The sequence below is a fragment of the Arachis duranensis genome, chromosome 1 (assembly GCF_000817695.3).
Source record: "Arachis duranensis cultivar V14167 chromosome 1, aradu.V14167.gnm2.J7QH, whole genome shotgun sequence".
NCBI classification, from domain to species: Eukaryota; Viridiplantae; Streptophyta; class Magnoliopsida; order Fabales; family Fabaceae; genus Arachis; species Arachis duranensis.
In genome coordinates, this window is record NC_029772.3 from 6,423,310 (window position 1) to 6,431,370 (window position 8,061).

Below are 8,061 nucleotides of genomic sequence, written 5' to 3' on the forward strand. Positions count from 1 at the left end.
ATTTCACGTCGATCCAACGGTGAAAGAATGAGAAACTGCCGTTTCAAGATTGCTGCTCTGTGTAAAAATGGGAAACCTAATTTCTCTCTTGCGAAACCAATTTCTCCTACTGCAAACCTCCAATCAACATCTTCACCGACCATAATGAAGAACAAGATGATAGAAACACGCAGTTTAAATTTCAAGCCGATCCAACGGTGAACAACTGGGAAACTGCCATTTGAAATTTACTGCTTTGGACAAAAATGGAAATTCTGTTTTTCCCTCTTCTCTCTCACTTGGTGGCTATTCTCTCTCTCAAAAAACCTAAAAAAATTGAATTAGGGTTATGACACTAGGGTGCAAGAATACACCCCAAAATATTGGACTTGGGCCTCACAAAGGAGAGAAAAAAAACCCAACAAATCTCCCCCTTCTCGACTAGGTGGAGGCCCTCGCCATTCCGATGGTCAAACAACATGTTTCAAACTTTTCTCTTGACAATGCTTTTGTCATCATATCAGCACCATTGTCATCAGTGTGAACTTTTTCAAGTTCCAACAACTTGGAATCTAACACATCCCGTATCCAGTGATACCTAACATCAATGTGTTTAGATCTTGGATGAAAAGTAGAATTCTTGGCAAGATGAATAGCACTTTGGCTATCACACAACAACACATAATGGTTTTGCTTGAAACCAAGTGCTGCAAGAAACTTCTTTATCCACAACAACTCTTTACATGCTTCAGTTGCTGCAATAAACTCTGCCTCTGTGGTAGAAAGTGCAACACACTTTTGTAGCCTTGACTGCCATAAAATAGCTCCCCCTGCAAACTTGACCAAATAACCTGAAGTAGACTTTCGAGAATCAATATCTCCTGCCATGTCTGCATCAGTAAAGCCAACTAGCAAAGGTTTCTACAATGTCTGGTCTAGTACACACCATAGCATACATCAAGCTTCCAATAGCTGAGGCATAAGGAATTTCATCCATTGCTTGTTTCTCCTCATCAGTGGTTGGACACTGCTTGGTACTCAACTTAAAATGAGGAGCAAAAGAACTAGCAACACATTTGGCATCATTCATGCCAAACCTTTGAAGCACCTTCTTTATGTACTTTTCCTGGACAAATAAAGCTTCTTGGAATCTCTATAACGAGTAATAGTCATGCCCAAAATCTGTTTGGCAGGACCCAAGTCCTTCATAGCAAAGAACTTGCTCAACTGTTTTTTCAACTCATTAATCCTCAAAGCATTCTTGCCCACAATCAAAATATCATCCACATAAAGCAAAAGAATGATAAAATCATCATCAGAAAATTTTTGCACAAATACACAATGATCTGAAGTTGTCATACGGTAACCATGCTCCCACATAACAGATTCAAACTTCTTGTACCACTGTCTTGGAGCTTGCTTCAACCCATAAAGACTCTTCTTAAGCTTGCACACAAAATCTTCCTTTCCTTTAACAACAAAGCCCTCTAGTTGCTCCATGTAGATCTCCTTATCTAAATTACCATGAAGAAAAGCTGTCTTCATATCCATTTGCTCAATCTCCAAATCAAGAGATGCTGCTAATCCAAGCACAACACGAATGGATGACATCCTCACAATAGGAGAAAATATCTCCTCATAATCAACACTTTTTCTCTGGCTAAAGCCTCTAACAACCAATCTAGCCTTATACCGAGGCTTAGAATTGTGTTCTTCATTCTTGATTCTGAATACCGATTTGTTCTTCAAAACTCGCATACCCTTCGGTAGCTTCACCAACTCATAGGTATCATTCTCAAGTAAGGACTTCATTTCTTCTTGCATAGCTTCAAGCCATTGAGCTTTGCTTTCATCTTCAACAGCCTCTCCAAAGCATTCAGGTTCTCCCCAATCAGTCAACAAAACAAACTTATGTGGAGAATACTTTGATGAAGGCTTCCTCTCTCTTGTAGACCTTTTCTGAGTGCATTTGCAGGAATTTCCAAAGCTGGTTCTTCATCTTGATCATCATCACCAACTTCATCAAGTCTCGGATCAACTGTTCCATCTTCACCTGCACTTGTATCATGCTCATTATTTTGAGCTTCAACTCTACCATCTTCTACCATAGGCATAGAGCGAGTAATATCCAAGTCAGAAAAATCATCACTAGGCTGAACCATTGGCTTCTCCGCATGATCAACATCAATGTTTGGTCTTCAACAAAGACAACATCTCTACTTCGAATCACCTTCTTGCTAATAGGATCATAAAACCTGTAACCAAACTCATCTATGCCATAGCCAATAAAAATACACTGCCTAGTCTTTACATCAAGTTTAGATCTCTCATCTTTGGGAATATGAACAAAAGCTTTATATCTAAAGACTCTTAAATGATCATAAGAAACATCTTTACCTGACCATACCTTCTCTGGCACTTCAAATTGCAAGGGAACACATGGTGTCCGGTTCAAGACATGAACAACAGTGCTCAAAGCTTCACCCCAAAAGGATTTTGTCAATCCAGATTGTGACAACAAGCACCTAACTCTTTCAACCAGTGTTCTGTTCATCCTTTCAGCCAAGCCATTCAACTGAGGAGTCTTTGGAGGAGTCTTCTGATGTTTTATACCATGCTCTTTACAATAAGCATCAAATGGACCTGAGTACTCACCACCATTATCAGTACAAATGCATTTCAACTTCTTCCCAGTTTCTCCTTCAACAGAAGCTTAAAATTGCTTGAACACATTCAAAACTTGATCTTTGGTCTTCAAAGTGTAAACCCATAATTTTCTAGAATGATCATTAATAAAGGTTACAAAATAGATAGACCCTCCAAGTGTTTTTGTCTTCATCGGTCCACATACATCAGAATGCACCAAGTCAAGTATCTCCGGCTTCCTTGAAGGTAGATGGCTCTTAAAAGAAACCCTGTTTTGTTTTCCAGCAAAACAATGGTTGCACTTTTGCAAAGCAACCTTACAACCAGATAAAAGATTTCTCTTGGATAACATATTCATGCCTTTCTCACTCATATGACATAATCTCTTATGTCATAAATCAGTTTCATCAACAAACTCAGCAGCATTAACAACATCTTTCACAATTTTTGCTTGAGTTAAATAAAGAGTAGAGTGTCTTGTACCTCTAGCAACAACCATGGAACCCATGGTGAGCTTCCAGCTATCACGAGAAAATGAGCTATCCAAGTCTTCATCACATAACTTACCAACAGAAAGTAAGTTCAACCGAATATCTGGAACATATTTCACACGCTTCAAAGTCAACTTGGTACCGTTGGAGGTTTCTAAGCAAACCTGTCCAACACCAGCACATTTTGCAACACCTTGATGAGCCATTTTCATATCACCAAAATCACCAGAAGTATAGGACGTAAACAAATCTCTTCTAGATGTAACATGAATAGAAGCACCACTATCAATCACCCAACTAGTGATATTATCAACAAGGTTAACAGATTCAAACTCCTCAACAACAAAAAAATCATCATGAGTTACATTAACCTTGTCTTCCTTGTTACCATCATCTTTATTTGTGCTCTTGTCTTTACTTGCCTTGGCTTTCTCCTTTTTTAGCTGCCAACAAAATCTCTTCACATGTCCCTTTTGACCACAATGATAACACTCAATATTCTTATACTTTCTTCGAGACTTGCTTTTGCTTTGATCTCTACCTTTAGGACCTCGACTTTTGCTTCTCCCCCTAGACTCAGAAGAACATCTGAATGTGTAGTCGATGTACCTTATGACTTTCTTCTCATCTCTTCATTCAAAATACTGTTATTGGCAAGATCCATAGAGATTACACTATCAGGAGCAGAATTGGACAATGACATTCTAAGAATTTCCCACGAGTCTGGTAAGGAGCCAAGAAGTAACAATCCTTGAACCTCTTCATCAAACTTGATGCCCATGGAAGATAACTGATTCATAATTCCTTGGAAATTATTCAAGTGATCTGTCACTGATGTCCCATCTGTATACTTCAAAGCCAACAACTGCTTGATCAAAAACATCTTGTTATTCCCAGTTTTCCGAGCATACAATTGTTCAAGTTTAATCCAAAGGGTCCGAGCATGTGTCTCTCCAATAATATGGTTCAACACATTATCGTCAACCCACTGCCTAATATATCCACAGACTTGTCTATGCAACAAAGTTCAATCATCATCAGACTTATCATTAGGCTTCTCTGTACCAAAAACTGGTTGATGAAAATTTTTGACATAAAGCAAATCTTCCATCTTTGACTTCCACAAATCATAATTAGGACCATTAAGAGTGATCATCCTACTAGTATTAGTATTAGCTTCTACTGTTCACAGAATCACAAGCCCAGAAAAATACCAACAAGCTCTGATACCAGTATGAAAGAGCCTAACAGCGGAAACGACACAAATATTCAACACAAAAATAATATGGAAGCACTCACAACACAATATGGCAGCAACTATAACAAGCAAATATAGCAAGTAAAGCAATAACAAGAACACACCAAGATTTTAACGTGGAAAACCCCCTCAATGTGAGAGGTAAAAACCACGGGTCGTCCAGACCAATGAAATAGCTCCACTATAATCAAATGAGGTACAAGAGAGTCTCAAACAGAGCACAAAAACGTGCATATAACCAGCCAAAACATCAATGCACCAAAGCTTACAAATAATAGGCAAGAAGATGAAATATACCCAAAAAACAGAGCTGATGTCGAAGCCAATTTCTCCCTCTACAGACCTCCAATTAAAATCTCCACCGTTCAGAATAAAGAACAAGATGTGAAGAATATACAGTTCAAATTCCACGTCGATCCAACGGTGAAAGAATGAGAAACTGCCGTTCCAAGATTGCTGCTCTGTGTAAAAATGGGAAACCTAATTTCTCTCTTGCGAAACCAATTTCTCCTACTGAAAACCTCCAATCAACATCTCCACCGACCAGAATGAAGAACAAGATGATAGAAACACGCAGTTTAAATTTCAAGCCGATCCAACGGTGAACAATTGAGAAACTGCCATTTGAAATTTACTGCTTTGGGCAAAAATGGGAATTCTATTTTTCCCTCTTCTCTCTCACTTGGTGGCTATTCTCTCTCTCAAAAAACCTCAAAAAACTGAATTAGGGTTATGGCACTAGGGTGCAAGAATACACTCCCAAAATGTTGGGCTTGGGCCTCCCAAAAGAGAGAAAAAAAACCCAACACAAATTGCACGGTCCAATTTGCATACCTCTCACAAATCGAATGGTTTGATTTCTGTATCTATACAAATTAGACAATTTAATTTCTATATTTTTAATAAATCGGACAGTCCAATTTCTAATTCTTTAATTAAATAGTTTCACATTTAAAAATAATATTCTAACAATCCACATTTTAAAAAGCTACTGTTACTCTTCCAATATCAAAAATAAAAAAGTGTATGTCATCTACCCTAACAAGTATTTTAATCAAAATACAAATATAACTTTCGTAATTACAAAGCATATATACATTCATCACATGGGGATACCAAGTTTATGTATGTATAATATATATATACGCCATATATTCTAAAGTTTAGTATTTTTCCTTTTCCTTTAGCCACCTACGTCAATCATTTTTATTGGTCTCTTATCTGAGTCAAATTCGATTTGAATACACAAAATGGTTAGGAAAAAGAGAATAATGAAACATTGAAATTTTGGTTAGCATATATATAGCTTTATAGGCTTGGCCCTAGTCATGGTCTAATAATAATATAATAATAATAATAGTAATAAGGAGGGTGAGACGTACCACATGGCATTGTTTGTAGTCACATAAATAAAAGGGAGGGTACAATAACACGTGGGGCATAGTGTCCAAAGCATGCAGCATTTAGAACCATACATATTATTTACGTGCACATTGTTACTAACGGATGGGTCGTATATTGTTGAAAAATATTAATTAATTAATAGTTGTACCACAATGGATGGTGACTTCTTAATGAGGAGCAATATTTCAACTTCACAGAAAAAGGGGCCCCTACAAAAAGCAATGTATATGGGACTAGTAACGGTAACCCTTTACCCTTCTTTCTTGCCTCTTTTTTTATTTAGAAAGAGTTCATTATTAATTTAGTACTAAAAAAATTCAGATGTTGTTGATAAATAATAAAAATATTATTAATAAAATAATTTTCAAATAATTTTAAAATACAACAAAAAATTAATAAGTAATATATTTTATAAGTTGTCAAATTTTTTTATTTAACAAATAATTTATTCATTTTATCTGTTTTTCAGTAATATTTGAATATATATTAAAAAAATACATAAAAAATAATGTGATTATTCACAATATTTTTTTTAAAAAAATCACTTGAGATAAAATTATCGAAATTTAAAGATAAAAATATCTTATTTTTTTAATAATATTTAAAAAATTGTATCAAAATCTTATTTCTAAAGTCTTCTTTTAGAATATATATTTAATGTTTAATATCTAGCTCTTTTTGTCATATTTTTAAATTTTTCAAACAAAAATTTCTTCGTTAATATCTTTTGGAATTATTTTTATAAGCGATTTGAATTTTTGACTACTATTTTGATATTTTATTCATCACAAAAAATACTTTTAGGACAATTAAAAATATAATAAAGTATTTTGACACAAAGTAAGTTGGATTAAAATCCATTTATTTTACTTTATATTGGAGCTCTTTTTGTTAGAATTTTTTGTGGTGGCTTTTATTGATGGTTGATTTTTGTTGTTGTGAAGACGAGTTAAATATTTAAACCTGATATTTTTAAAAGTATATGAAATGATTCCGTGGGTTTTGAATGTTACTTTCTATTATTAACTAGGTTTTTAAATCTCGTTATTAATGTAAATAATAAGATAAAATAATAGTATAGGACGGTTTAAACCTCGTTAAATCTCGTTATTAATTTTAATATTAGTTTTTAATAATGATTAAGATCTAATTACTGTATATACATTGCTATAAGAAAAAGATTCACACAACTATCTAATTTTGTTGATGGTTAGCGAATTTATCATATGTTATCTTTTAGGAGATTAGACAACACATGTTTTTGAGTACCAAAACCTGGCCTTCACATAGATAAAATATTATTCTTCGATCACTTGAGTCATAATATTAACACTTTCATGATGTTTTTAAATTTGTTGAAGATATATTTTTGCTTTTATTGTTTGGAGATAAGTTTGGTATCAACTAAATTTTTGGAAGGCATTTTTTAAAATTATTCTATGAAAAAAATTCTATAGTTTGTGTGAGCAAAATAATTAGAAGGGTTAATAGTTAAATTCGTCTACGAAAGATCACCGATTTTTCAAATTAGTTCTCAAATGATTTTTTTAGCCATATTAGTCCTCGAAAGATAAAACGTAAGTCAAATTAGTCCTTCCGTTAGTTAGATGATGATGTGTCACGTTAAGTGCCACGTGTCACCAGATGATTAGTTGACGTGTCAGGTCAGTGACACCTAGTACACCACGTGTCACTTGACATGTAAAAAAGATATTTATAATCAAAATAGTCTCTGAAAGTCTAAACGTAAGTCATTTTCATCCCAAAAATTTTAAAAATTAATCAAATTAGTTCTTATATAATTTTTTTTATTTTTTCATAATATTAAATTTAAAATATTTTTTTATAATACTAATTTTAATATTATTTTTAGACCTTAATAAACAAAATTCTCTTTATATAAAATAATAAAAATAATTAAATTATTATAAAATTATTTTGTCATTTGTATTTTAAAATTTTACATTTTCAAATTGTAATTTTTGATTACATACTAATAAAATAATTACATAAACAAAAGAAATACATCATACATAAAATATGAGAAACAAATAAAAAACTAGTTTCATAACTAACTTCATAATTATCACTGAGAAGAAATTTATCTCTGTTCTACTAGTTAGAAACAACAGAAAACTAAAGATTTTTATTTCACTATTATATACTTCAGGATGGCCTCTAAGAAATACAAAATGGGTTTTAAAAATATTGAATTCTATCATATAAATTAAATAATAATATAAATTATAATTTAAACAAATTTAAAAAATTTAAATTTTAAAA